Raw genomic sequence first — 12,874 nt, 5'->3', positions numbered from 1 at the left:
ATAGTCTCCTAGGGTAGACATCCTATCTCCTGTTGACTGAAACTGAAAGATAAGTTTTATAGCACAATATTAAAATAATTTAATTTTAACCATTTTTTGAAGGTTTACAAGTTAACCCTCTATGTTCTAGTTCCCACTGTTAAAACATATACATTTACACAATTACAACAGTTTATATACATTTCTTTTCTAAGCCAGCAGGGCATGCTGTGGTTACATTTTACCTCAGTACATAACATACAGTTCTCACACAGTTGTAGCACAAGCATCTTACATGAAGCATATTGGCATTCCCAAATTACTCATAACCACTTACAAAATTCCAGATAGCTGGGCTTGCAGTATCTCCTTCTGTTACATTTCTATATAAATCATATTAATATTAACAAATGACAAAGAATTATTTACAAAATTCCAGCTAGCTGGGCTGGCAGTAATTCCCTTTGTCATATCATTAATTCTCAATATGATGTTACTTTGGACACTTTTGAGACCATAGATGTGAACAGCTTATTCACTGTTATTCCTAATGAGCTTAACATTAGAGCAATTTGAGAATATTTCATAAAAAAAATGGCCAATATGAATGTAGTACCATAAAACTGATTTATTCTCTTGTGAACAATATTTTTATGTTTGGTGAGAAATACTTCTGGCAGCACTGTGTTGTCCCCATGGGCACCCCATGCACTAATTCATATGCTAATTTGACTCTGGCATATTGGGAAGAAACAGTGATATTTAATGAGAAAAATATATGGAGAGATAATTTATCATTCTATAGTAGATTTGCGGACAATGTATTTTGTTATGGAAAGGCACCTTGGAGAACTTGGACTCCTTTATAAGTTACTTGGAGAATAGTACATCTTTTTTGAAATTTATTATGTATACACAAGGACAATTAGATCAACTTTTAGACATTAAAATACATAAAACAGATGATGGCATAATTAATACCTCGATTTATAAAAAAATTCCTTGCTGGAAAAACAGCCTCTTAGCACATGATAGTATGCATCCACAGCACATTTTTTCTAATATTGTAAAGGGACAAATTCTTAGAGTATCAAGATTATGTACTGAGGAGTGCACCTTTTTGAGAGAGGCTGAATGTCTGGCTTCATGCTTAAAAGCTCATGGTTATAAGCATAATGAGATCAAAGCCACTTTACCTAATGTTGATGATTTAAGGAAAAATCAAGGTAAGCTGTGATTCATCAATAAAGTTAGCCATGAATAGTGAACCAGTAATTCTTGTAATAACTACACTAAAGAATGTGGTTTACTAAAAGTTACTTTGAAGTATCGTAGTGTTATTAATAAAATATGTAGTATTATCAAAAATAATTGGAAAATCCGTATGACAGATGAAAACATTTAGAAAATAGTGGGAGATGCTCCTTCTTTTACTTTTAATAATAATTTGAATCTTAACAGACTAGTATGTAAGGATGTTTTTTGTAAAAAATGCACTATTATATCATCCAAAATTGGTACCTTTCCATGTAGGCATTGTAAAGCCTAAAAATATATTAATGGGAATAGTCACTTCAAACATCCAAACCCGTTCAGAATCTATTACCCTAATTTACATGCTGATTGCTGCACAAAAATGTAATATATCTTGAGAGGCACACAAAATGTCTATCCTTTTATGTGGGCAAAACTAATAGAATGCTCAAGGATCTCATCCTCCAGTACCTAAGTGATATTAGATTAGGTGCTAAACACAATGCTTTAGCTCAGCATGTCAAGGAATATGAGAGTCTTGCCTTTTTATCCACTGTGTTACAGATTCAGGAAGAAGACAGAAGGGGTGGTGATTTAGTGAATAGGACTGAGATTACCGAATCCTATTGGATAGCTGATCTGCAAGGTGACAAGGCTTCTGGCTTGAATGGTATGGTACAAATCAAGCTGATCTTCAATGAGTGTAGGCTCTTCTACTGATTTTGATTGGATTTGAGTTTGACAACGTACCCAACACTTTAGTCATATGTGACTCTATAGTCAGGCACACTGATGTCCCAGTCACCAGGCTGAACAAGGAGAAAATTACAGTCAGGTGCCAGGATCCGCCACATAAAGCATGAACTCAAGTCACTCCACAACAAGTACAAATACAACTCTGTCATTGTCCATGTTGGAGTGAATGACTTGAGAAGTACCTCTCTGGACTACATGAAAAGAGACATGTAAGAGCTCTTGGATCATGTGGCCCAGGCAGGTATGACCCTAGCCCTGAGTAGCATCCTGCCTTTGCCCACAATGACACCACAGTATAAGGACAAAATGAATAACTTCAACAACTGGCTCAGCTTCTGGTGTCATTTAAAAGGGATCCAGTATCTGTCTGCTGGGACGACATGATTGGCAAGCCACGATGCTTTGCCAGAGAGGGTCAGCATCTATCACCCCTGGGATTCAGGTTACTGGCTAAAGCTCTTGCCACCCCTATAGTGCCTTTTTTAGGCAAGGTTCAAAGGACAAAACCACCACCATAACAGATACAAGCATGCAAAATCCGAAGGTAATGCAGTGCTAGAAGTCTAAGCCTCAAAATGCACTCTCTCGAGGCACTCCTAAAAATGGAGAACATTGATATCTGTGCAGTAACTGAGACCTGATTCAAGGCTCCAGAGAGCACCCCTGCAATACCAGGCTACAACTTTTACCACACTTTTCGGCCACCAAACCAAGACCGAAACACTAAAGATGGTGGAGTGTCCATATTCACCAAGAATATTCACACCTCCAGGCTAGTTGCCCAACACAATGCATCTGAAATTCTCCAGGTGCAACTAACACTAGGTTAGACTGCAATCCAAATTTTAGCTTGCTACAGATCCCCCACCATGATCCCAAGATTCTCAGTACACCTTTCTAAACATACTGGAAAATATTAAGATACAACCAAGCACCCTAATACTGGGTAATTTCAACTACCCTGCCACTAACTGGGAAAACTACTCAGGTCCCAACACCTTTTCCCAATGGTCCTTTGAATTCATAAATTACAATGCCTTGGATCAACTAATCCATTGTCCCACCAGGGGCTCCAATATCCTAGACCTGGTCATTACCAACATAGGAGATAGATGCTCTACACCAGTGGTCACCCCCTCATTGGTCAGGTCTAACTATAAGCAAATCACCCTTGACATCCACATCCCACCCCCCAGTAAGGAAACCTCTGTAAAAAACTTCCCCAAAGCCAACTTCATGCTACTCAAGTTGGAAGTGACAAACTTCATGACACCCATGCAGACGGGAGCTGAAAGTTTGACTGTTGAATGCTACACCAAGGCACTGTACGAGCACATCCACTCATGCATGAATCGTGCCATCCCAAATAGAACCAAGACGCACACCTCCAAAAAAATGAAGCCAATCTGGTGGTCCCCTGCTATAAACAAACTATACAACAGAAGAAAGAAACTGTTGCAGAAAAGAGGAAAATCCCAGGATGCAAAAAACTCCCTTATCAGCCTCAGTAAGAAGCTGAGATCCCTCAAAAAATTCTCCAAAGCTAGTTACAAAAATAAAATTGCCAAAGATTCCAAAGACAACCACAAGGCATTTTATAGTTATGTCAATAATCTAAGTGGCAATGCTCAGATATGCCCTTAGCTACAACAGAATGGCATTAAATATACTGATCCCAAGGATATTGCTAATATCCTGGGAGATCAATTTAGTGCCAGCTTCACCCCTCTCTCACCCCCTAAAGGGCCAATCTCAATACCGAAAGATTGCCAAATTCTGGTAATCACGGCCACACAGGTAGAAAAAGAAGAATATGCCCAAGTGCCAGAAAAACCACGAATCCAAGTAAAAAGCACTTGTAGGAAATCAGGCTGCAGACTGAAGTACAAAATTTAATAAAGGTACCAAAAGCACATTAACGCCAAAAACACTCCACACTGCGTTTTCAAATACAAATCACTGATAAATAGTACAAACATTGAAACTAGTACTATGGCACCATCTATAGGAAGAAACCTGTACAAAAAAATATAAGAAAGAAAGAATATGTAAAGAAGGGAAATAGTTCCAATAAAAGGCATTCCTTACTATACAAATGTCTTAATATGTCTCAAAATCGAACCAGCTTATCTATCTCTATACATAAATATACAATATATTAAATATATTAAAAATGTAAAAAATATAAATATATAGAAAATATACACATAAATAGATATAAAAACATATCTAAAAATACACATAGAGGTCTAAAATCTGTACTAAAATATTCCATAATTGACTTACAACTTAGCTGCCCTTATTTTTAGTACTGGAGTTATTGAAATCACATCCTATAGATGGCACCATAGTACTAGTTTCAATGTTTGTACTATTTATCAGTGATTTGTATTTAATTCTTTTATTCAAAATTGTTGATAATATATAAGTATATATATATATATATATATATATATTTATGTTTAAGTTTACATATTATGTCACAGATTTCTTATATCTCGATGTAAAAAATTTTTAAACACAGATTTTATGTAGATCAGTAGAATTTCTTGTTGAAAGTATATATATATTTCTTTAAAAGAGTAGTTGAGAGTAATTAATTGTCAGTTAATTAATTAGGCAATTATATTAATGGTATTTAAGGGTTTAGCATAGTGTGTTTTATGTGATCTGATGAAGTTATTTGAAAACGAAAACGCAGTGTGGAGTGTTTTTGGCATTAATGTGCTTTTGGTACCTTTATTAAATTTTGTACTTCAGTCTGCAGCCTGATTTCCACACAGGTAGAAACCGCACTCTCCAAAGCTATCCATGGGACCAGATGACATCCCGGGCTGTGTACTACATGAACTACAAAATGAACTGGCACTTCTCCTAAGTGTCATGTTTAATCATAGCCTCACCTCAGGCTTTGTGCCGACTGAGTGGCGCACAGCTACAGTTAGCCCACTCCACAAGGGGGGATCCACCTTGGATCCCGGGAACTACTGTTCCATCAGTCTGATGAGCCTGATCTGCAAGGGCATGGAATGGATTATCATGGAACTTATAAACAAAGACATTGGCAACCTTCAAACACTGGACACCCCCCAGTTTGGGTTCGTGAAGGGCCGATCTTGTCTCCTGAACCTGATTGACTTCTTTGATTCAGTCTCCAGAGCTATGGATGAGGGTAAGGCGGTCCACACAGCCTATCTGGACCTCGTCAAGGCCTTTGACACCATCCCCCACTCTGGAATCATAGATAAACTTACTAAGCTGGGCATAAATCCCTACGTCACTCGATGGGTTGCCAACTGGCATACTGACAGAACTCATATTGTAAAAGTAGCTGACTCCAAATCCAGCTCCAGACAAGTGACAAGTGGCGTACCTCAGGGTTCCATCCTGGGACTGCTCTTGTTTGCATCTACTTCTATGAAGTACATGCCAACACTAAGGGACTCTGGCTAGCAAAGTTTGAAGATGACTGCAAACTGGGAGCCATTATTGAATCCCCAAATGATGTGGATATTCTACAAAAGAGCCTTACAGAAACAGATGCTTGGTGCCAGAGCCATGGGTTCAAGCTTAATGCCAAGAAATGTATAGTTATCCCCTTTGGGAAAAAACATGTACCCATCAATTACCACATAGGTGGCAGTACACTAAACACTGAAAGTGTGAAAAGAGTCTTTGGGTCACAGGTAGACAGTGGTCTCACCTTCGATAGCCACATTGCCACAATAGTCAGGAAATCCTTCTATGTGGCACACCTCATCACTAAGGGCTTTTCATCCAGAAAAAAAGGTCATTGTCCCACTGTACTCATTCCTCATTAGACCCATTATAGAGTACGACACCCCATTTTGTATGTACCTCACAAGACATCTGCAACAGCTGGAAAGGCCACAGAAATACCTCACTAAAAGAATCACAGGCCTAAAACAGATGCCTTATGCTGACCGTCTAAAAAAACTCCAGCTATACTCTGTGGCACATCGTCTACTCAGAGGTGATCTCTGCTTAACACACAAAGCCATGTCAAACCCTGAGCTGTTGGACATGCTCCAGTTAAAAAAATCCCAATTCTTCAGAGCCACATGCTCCAAGGATCTAAACCTTGTCATCACAATGAACAAAACATGCTGGAGGGATAGGTTCATGACCCAGAGACTCCCTATACTCTGGAATGGACTGCCCACACATGTCAAGCAGAGCACCTCCTTGGCCCTCTTCAAAAGGAACCTTGACGATTAGATGAGAGATAGGAAATTCACCCCGAGGATCACATCATTCGCCCTGCTAGACAGGGGTCCAGGGAAGTAAATATTGTGTGAAGAAGAAATCCAGGTAATTGTTATGGCTACGCTTGTATAGGCCCTAGGGCCAATAGCCTAGTACCAACCTATGAACCTATGTTGTCTTGTTTAAAAATGGAAGGTTGATTCTTACTGGATGGATTTGAAGAAGGGAAAATTCCTGAAAGCACTTATCCAGTTTGTATTTGTTTTATTTGCTTCATCATATGTTTTAGCGTTTGTGTTCTGATCTACATTAAAGTCCAACGATATATGCCAGACAGCATGGTGGTCTATGTGGTTTTATTTGCTATTATTTCTCAAGGTGGGGAAGAGATGTTGCATGGTGATAAATTCTTGGGCAGTTATTTGTTAATGTAATCTGGTTTCTAGTTGGTCAGGTTATTACAGACAGTTATGTATGGCTCACTCTACATACTTTCTCTTGCTATTGCCTTGTAGATGCATAAGAAGCCACTGCAAAATGTTCCTTTCACTGAATGTCAGCATTTCTATAGGTTCAGTCTGTTAAGTGGGGGATGTCTGGGGGATTGTTTATTGTTCAGCCTTTGGAATGATACAATTGTTGAATATTCTTTCAAAGCCATGCTATGTAAATAAAAAATAAATGATTGTTGCAGACAAAAAGTGAACTTGTAATAGCCCATTATGTAAAGTGTTCCTAGAGAGTGATTATGTATACATACGCATATTTTACAGAGGTAACACAATATTTGAATGAGTTTGTATTTTCCAAAAGTATTGCAATGTACATTATTAATATGTGGGAAAGAGTTGATAATTTGGTAATGTTAAATGTAGTTTTAGTAGAATTATCATTAAAATGACTAAATAAGGTATGAAATAGTGATAGTGTAAGTCTGTATAGTTGTGGTGAGTAAACAGCTATGTTATGTCTATATGAACTTACAATATACAGTGTATATAAAGTGATATATTTTTCCAGTAAATGTCTTTGTGAACAAAAGCACAGCAAGGGTAGGTCGAAGGGGGCAATCACCCCAGATGTTAAGTGTAAGAGGATGCAATCTGGGATTTCCTGCAGGTTTTATATGCATAGAAATGCTGGGACAGAAAGGGAGATCAGTGCTCCTTTTTTGATTTTTTTGCTCTTCAACTTAAGAGCTGAGAGGTGGGGGTGGGCATGGACTGGCTGCTATAGAAGCCAATCCACCAATCAGCTTTCTACACTAAGTTGAAGTCCTTTCTGCTTCCTCTTTTTTGCTCCACAGTTGAAGAGCTGAGGGGGCCATGAAGTGGCTGCTGTAGAAGTGGGTGCACCAATCAGCTTTCTACAGTATGCTAAAGTTTTTTTCTTTTTATTGTACTTCACTCTAAGTGCTCAGAGGTGTTGATTTGGCTGCTGCAGAAAGGTGATGTACCAATCAGCTTTCTGCAGTAAGCCAAAGGACTTTTTCTGTTCTTCACCTGGGGAGCACTTTCATGGGACTGGCACTGCTTGTGAAGTCATGAAATTGGAAAATAAGCATAAAAGCATGGCATGCTATATGACATACAACATTATTATTGTTATTATTATTGCATGTCATGCTATATGACATATATTATTATTATTAGTTATTATATTTATCTTTATCAGTTATGTTAATAAAACTTGTAAACATTATAGTTTCATGATGCACCTGCAGTGGGAAGGAACATCATAGGTAGTTTCCAAACTGGTGAAGAGTCTGAGGAGTCAGTGGGGGAAGTGCAGGACAATAGATTGGGTGTGAGTAAGTGTCACGTGGAGGACTAGAATGTAGGAATTATATGGTGTTAAGGTACAGGGTGAGTTTGTATGAGGTGGATGTAAGAAGAATGAGAAGCAATTTGAAGAGATAGACAATAAAGTGATGGAGTAAACAGTGATAGAGAATGAGCACTCTTACAATGGATTTATTTTAACTGGGTTTTCTTTTCTGAGGTAAGAAATAATCTGTGTACTGTTTTAGTTGGCAGCTGAAGTAAAAGGGTATTCACTGACCTGTGGGAGATCAGGGAGTATTGGAGACAGTTGATCCATTTCTCTTGAAGACCCACACAACCAACAATGTAAGAATTCCAAAACACCAACAGCCTGGTACTTGAAAGCTAAATCTTCTGATGAAGTCTGTTTTACCAGATGAAAGCGCTTAACCTGGAACTGTTGGTGGATTTATTGTACTGTATTTGGCAATAAAAATCTTTTATTGGTTCGAGCCGAGGAGTTCAGAATTTAGCTTTCAAGTACCAGGCTGTTGGTGTTTTGCATTTCTCTTGAAGGAAATCAATTCCATATACCCACATTTACATTTCCTGCTTGTACATCATTAAATTCTTGCATCACTTTCCTCTGATGGTTTACAGCAGCAGACAGTAAGCAGACTTGCTCTACAGATCTGATGACTAACAAATCAATAGTGCACAACTAGTTGTTAGTTCAATTATGAGGCATTTCTGGGCCCTAGTTTGCACTTTTGCTTATTTTATTTCATGTTGCTGAGAAACATATGCCATCTCTGCCACTGTATTTGCTTTCTTTTCAAATGGGACATTAAACTGTTTCTTTAGTGTGGTAGTCACTTCTTTCATTTCTGTGAGCATCTCCTGTTTTGTAAGTGCCACCCCCTTTCTTGCATTTGTTGACATGTAAAAGGAAAAATGGCTTTTAATCAGGAAAACTGGAATGTAACATTTACTAGAACTGTGCTTTACATGTAACAGTAGATAATTATACTATACTGTATGTAGTGCAATGTAGAATAAGGGATTTGGTTTTATATTTTGAGTGGTCATTTTGTATGCCATGTTTGTTAGTTTGACAATGCAGATTATACAACACCACCTGATTAACATTCCAAAACACGCATGATTACTGGGTAGCCCAATCAGCATACACATTGTAAATCAAACATATCCCAGTATAAACAAGTCCACCTACTAAAGTATTGTAGAGCAGACAAACCTTCGACTGGGATATGCTAAACACCCCTCCCACCATTAGCATGTGTGCCTGGCATAAGTTGCAGTAGGCCAGGTTCTCAGCCCGCTTATTACTAGCACATACTAATTTTAATGACACTAATCATTTCATACCAATTTTTACACCATCGAGTGGCTATTCCTGCCATGGCATGTAGTCCATAATCAATGTTCTCCTATCTTGAGGATACTGGCCATCACAACTGGTGGCCAGAGTGGTTGGTCTGTAAAACTCTTCCCCCATAGGACACCATCTAGAGTCTGTGCTGCTGCCCATCTAGACATGTTGATGCTAAGCCAAGCTCTCTTCAAATATTTTAAGAGGAACATAGTAAAATAAGAGAAATGTGTCCTGTTAACTCTGGACAGTTGAAGGATATACTCAACAGTACTAGGATTGGTTCCATTAACCTTACCTCTCAACTGTCCTGACTTAGCAGAACATCATTCTCCTTATATTTTTTGCTCTGGCCCTTATAGAATTTCACATTTTCTAATAAATCATTGATGATTCTTGCAAAGCTAGACATTAGTGATTCAAACAAACAAGCAAAATAAATAAATAAAGAGACAGGGACAGAGACAGAGAGAGAGAAATTAAACCCAGAGAGAGACAGGCAAACTGCTACAAGAATGCTGTCTTCTCTGGCACCTCCCTTGCACTGCACTGATGAGCTATGCAAGCACGAGGATGTATGCACCCTATGTACGTGCAGTACATCAGGAAACAATGTAAGGTGGAAGAACACTGCAGTGCCATTATACCATGATACTATTTAAGCAAGGTGAGCAATTTCTTTCTTAAATAATATCACTGTACAATAGCAAAACCTACTCCTGGATGTGGTATCACTGGTTTTACCTACAGTTGGCTTTATGGCTTTGTTTGATCACTCAAGCTTCCACCTCATGATCAAATCACACCAATCATGGTTTAATCCAGTGATACCCACACCAAGTCATGGGTTATTGCTAAATTATTACCAAATGGGGAAGCATTATAAAGTAGCTATTTAAATGTTAGTAAAGTAGTACTATATGACAAACGTAGCTCAAGATTACCACAGTATGGAATATATTAGTAAACTGCACAACTTGAAATGTATAGGTGAAAGTTGCATCTAAAGTTAAAGTGAAAATATTACTGTTTTGTGTATAACCAGAACTAATACTAGTATTTCACTATGGCTCAGTTAGTTAAATCTGTCTGTTATCTAAAGGACCTTAATACAACCGGGTTTATCTGTCAACAGCTGCGTGTTTAAATCCTTGTAAGTTCATACTCATTACTTCAGTAATGCTGTTTATCCATCTTGGCCAGTGCCATACCATTCTTCTTTTGCATTCCATGTTTCCTAGTATTAATGTTTAATATAGATTAATATTAGTATTAATGTTTTTCTAATGCTTAATGAGTTAATGTCAGGTATTTACAACATATGTTGCTCTAGCCAGCATTGCTGTTCCTCCTAGTTACAGTGGTTGCAATCTATCGCTGCTGCTGGAGTAAACAAACAAGTGTGATTACCACATTGTAAGCAGTATATCTGAAATTTGTATTAAATAATTTAAATTTAAGTTTATTACCAAATTCCTAAACTGGATTGTTTCTTATTTATTTAATTAGTTGATTGATTGATTGATTGATTGATTGATTGATTGATTGATTGGATTGATTGATTGATTGACTGATTGATTTTAAATTCAGTCTAAGAGAATTAAGACCAATGGCTTGAAATAGCTTTTAGTTGACATTCTGCTGAGTCTTTGATTTTATCTTGTTATCATTTCAGCATTAAGTTTTTTTTTACCTTATTCCCAAATAGTGTAGATACAGGATTTATTTGTGTGTTCATATTTTATTTGTTTGCATATATTTCTATTTGATATTCTGTTTTGACTACTTGTAAACTACTTGATAACATGCAATGTAATCAAAGCTGAAGCTGAAGTTGAAGTCTAGAGAGTAAGCTGCCTGTTTGCCATGTCCGACCATTTGGGATAAAACTTGTTCTCTAATTTGGGAATACCATAATCAGCAGACAGTTCACAGACAATAGTTTGCCACATATTTGGTTTACTCCAGCCATTGGGCAATGGCTATGGCATAGATAGTGACAGCAATGGACAACATATGACAGGATGGTGCATGATATATCTAATTTCAAAATGTTACCATCATGGGGCTTCAAAGTGCCAGTCTTGCATCACCGTAGTTATTGTTTTGGTTGAGAAACTTAAAAGCACATCATGCTTCACTGTGGAGTTGTTGAGTTTTAGAAGCTTTGATTTGTTAGCATTGATGAGTACTATTACAAAAGGCCAATGAGCATTTATACATTTGTGATCAAAAGTATTGGCATTTATGCAGGAAGTTGTAATTGAGATCCTCAATGATATTTCAGTATGAGCTATGTGAGATTAAGAAGTAATTTGTAACTTAAAAGCTTATTTAAAATAGCACTGTATTTGACATCAGCATCAGTGCTTTTTTTCCTGTTTTGTACATGGGGTCATGGTTACACATCCACAGTGACCATCACCCCAGAGCCAGCATTTCCACCAAGGGATGGTTATCCCTGCCATAATGTAATTATTTATTTGTCAGTTATAGTACTAAAATACTACAGAAAAGCAGGCTACAGTCTTTGGGTGGGAAATGGAATGGCCTTATGGAACCATTAAAAAAGTAATGAAGATAAGCCTTCAGATTTATACTAAATGTAGAGAAGCGCAAATAGCCCTGCACAGAAAAGGTGATTTGCTCTTGTCCTTTTTATTGTGATTCATAGATATGAAAAACTAACTGGAAGTCATTGTAACACATTACTATTACATGAGTATGAATCACTCATATGTGCAATTGAAACATCTGCTCAATTAACAATACTATCATACTGTCTAGTATGTGGTACTGATATGCTATCCAGGGAGCATAAACAAACACACACACACACACACACACACACACACACACACACACACTAAGATATCAGTACACATTGACACACATGCAGTGACATACACAGATCAACCCATACACACCCATACACAATGACATACTTTATTTACCCCCGGCAGAGGAGAATAAGTACAGCATAGCTGCTATAACCCATTGCCCTGCTCTAATCAGTCTCCCATATCAGATAAAAGAGACCACAGCAGATATAGTATTATACGCACCTGCACAGACACTCAAGACACACCAAAACACAATGAAAAACACAGATGCATAAATATATGCCCACAGTTGCATACAAGCAAGACATGTACACTCTGCTTCTACAATCTTCCCATCTATAGAAGTCACAGGACATCAAGCAGTGGTCATTCAACATATACATACATGCACAAATATACACGTACAATAAGCATCCATGCTCATAAACTCCAATAACCCCCCTCACACATTGTCCTTGTATTTACAAGTAGACAAGCATTCACACACTATACACCCTCTTATACAAACATCCTGTACTGAACTACATGCCTGAAACAGCAATCTGAACAAGGTGGAACTGCTCTACTTCACCCTGTGCAGAGTATCTCCTACTAAAATGCATATGTGAGCATGGCTGTTTGCATGAATGCATTTGTTCACTGTTCTGTGCAGATATTGC

Source organism: Protopterus annectens, chromosome 3.part0 (assembly GCF_019279795.1).
Source record: "Protopterus annectens isolate FY-2018-M chromosome 3.part0, PAN1.0, whole genome shotgun sequence".
NCBI lineage: Eukaryota > Metazoa > Chordata > Ceratodontiformes > Protopteridae > Protopterus > Protopterus annectens.
Note: the sequence above shows the minus strand (reverse complement) of the source record.